The sequence below is a fragment of the Sinocyclocheilus grahami genome, unplaced genomic scaffold (genome assembly GCF_001515645.1).
Source record: "Sinocyclocheilus grahami isolate Dianchi unplaced genomic scaffold, SAMN03320097.WGS_v1.1 scaffold1903.1, whole genome shotgun sequence".
Taxonomy (NCBI): domain Eukaryota; kingdom Metazoa; phylum Chordata; class Actinopteri; order Cypriniformes; family Cyprinidae; genus Sinocyclocheilus; species Sinocyclocheilus grahami.
The window spans coordinates 72,146-73,720 of NW_015507082.1; positions in this window are offsets into that span (position 1 = coordinate 72,146).

A 1,575-nucleotide genomic window follows, 5' to 3' on the forward strand; every position below is an offset into this window, starting at 1 on the left:
TGAATCCGGTTCATGAACTTCCGTCTGCTTACCATCAGAGGTCACCCTTTCCATAACATTGACTCTCGCACTACACCTACTGTTGCTTATCATCCCGGACTACATATCCCATCATTCATTGCACTGATTGCACTCAGCTGTTTTCACTGATTGCACACAGCTGCTTCACATCACTCACTCACTATATAACACTCACTCAAACTACCATTCACTGCTGAGTATTGCTTAGCCTGTTAGTTTTCCTAGTTCTCCTAGTTCCTGTTATCCTGCTTGCCTTGCCAGTTTTCTCGGTTCTGATCTTTGCCTGTCTCCCTGGATTTATCCCTCTCGTCTCGCCCCTGTGATTCTGTCTGCCGATCGTCGACCTACGCTAGCCCTAGGACTATTCTTGTGTTTTGCCCGCCATATACCTGTTTGCCTTTGTTCGACCCTGCCTGTTAGGACCACGTCTCTGTCTTCTGTTCAGAATAACGCTTGCACATGGATCCACACGTCTCACGTCTCTGTCGCCCCGTAACAGAATACTCGGCCACACAAGGATCCAGCGGCTTTTCAAGTGGACACTGGCCAGGTATGGACATTGCCCCTAGGACTATTCTTGTGTTTTGCCCGCCATATACCTGTTTGCCTTTGTTCGACCCTGCCTGTTAGGACCACGTCTCTGTCTTCTGTTCAGAATAACGCTTGCACATGGATCCACACGTCTCACGTCTCTGTCGCCCCGTAACAGAATACTCGGCCACACAAGGATCCAGCAGCTTCTCGGATGGACATTTTTAGTCCATCTCTTATCCTGAAAAGTCTGTCTTGCAGAGATTGAGGACAAATGAACTCCCAAAATGTACTGTCAGATTCTGGAAGATAAATTCTTCAAGTAGCGGTAAAAGAGGATGTGGTGCTGGTCCTTCAAAAGTCACTCTCAACTTATCTGTCCATAAAGCCTATAAAAAAAAAAAAACAATCTTCATGTATTTCACAACACTTCAGCTTGTTATTCTTAAGTCAGGGTCATTTGTTAGGATTTTTTACCAAAGCAAAGTCTCTGAGAATCTGACGCATTGCACTTCTGGAGACTCCAGGAAGGTTGCAGTTCTGGAAAATTATGGTGCTGGAGACTAAAGGGTTCCTGATGGTTTCACACCTAATTCTTCACATTAATTCTTAATTATTTTGTAGTTAACATGTCTTCTCAACCTGTTTTTTTTCTGACGCTGCTGATCCAATAAACATTTAGCTGTCCAACGGTCATGCCTTAACTTTGCAAATTCTAGTATTGCATCCTTCTCATGGGCATTTAATCATTTTTGACTTTTCAGTCTGAGTTAAATCTCTTTTTTGGCTCATTTTATCTGTAAAAGAAAATTTGCCTAATAATTATGCACACCTGAATATAAGGAGATTTTCACTTCCAGCTTTCATGGACAATTATGTATCACTTATAAATGATTAAACACAATTAATAGTAGTTACTGGTAAAATGTGCTTGGAAAAATATGATCAGAATATCAATTTAAAAATTATGCACACACTGTAATATAAGTAAATAATACTAAAATAACTGTTTATATAAGATAT